Here is a 704-nt window from a genome sequence, read left to right as displayed (position 1 = left end):
ATTAGCAGTGTGAGTGTTGTATGAGTGAGGAATAACAGAAGTAAATGAAAATTGTTTTGTTTTTTCACGAAGTACCAGTTAAACTATACAGGGGATTTACTATAATTAAATGTGCAGTCAGTTTATGGTACTAATAAATTCTGAGTAGAACACAAATTAATCGGTAATTTCAGAAGGAGTAGTTTTATATTTGATATTTTTCTAAATTTATTTATTTAGCAATTGCCATAGATTGGTTGAAATGGCTCTGAGCACTATGGGACTCAACGGCTGTGGTCATCAGTCCCCTAGAACTTAGAATTACTTAAACCTAACTAACCTAAGACCATCACACAACACCCAGTCATCACGAGGCAGAGAAAATCCTTGACCCCGCCCGGAATGGACCCCGGGAACCCAGGCGCGGGAAGCGAGAACGCTACCGCACGACCACGAGGTGCGCTCTGTTGCTATAGAATGAAATGTTTTACTATAATTGGTCATTGAAGTAAAGCGCGGGTTAGTGCGGGATAATACTTCAACCTTATTTGCTGTTTGTGATATTAGCCAATCAGAAAAATGCAGACTCGCGCCAATCTATGCTGGGAACAAAGCGTTTGGTGTGATCTAAGTCAGTCGGAGCTGAGGGTTCGATCTAGTAACATCTCATTGAAAGCAGCTCCGACGAAAGTACTGTAAAATCGCGGAAAAATGCTAATTACGAG

The sequence above is a fragment of the Schistocerca nitens genome, chromosome 3, assembly GCF_023898315.1.
Source record: "Schistocerca nitens isolate TAMUIC-IGC-003100 chromosome 3, iqSchNite1.1, whole genome shotgun sequence".
NCBI lineage: Eukaryota > Metazoa > Arthropoda > Insecta > Orthoptera > Acrididae > Schistocerca > Schistocerca nitens.
This window is presented reverse-complemented; position numbering follows the sequence as displayed.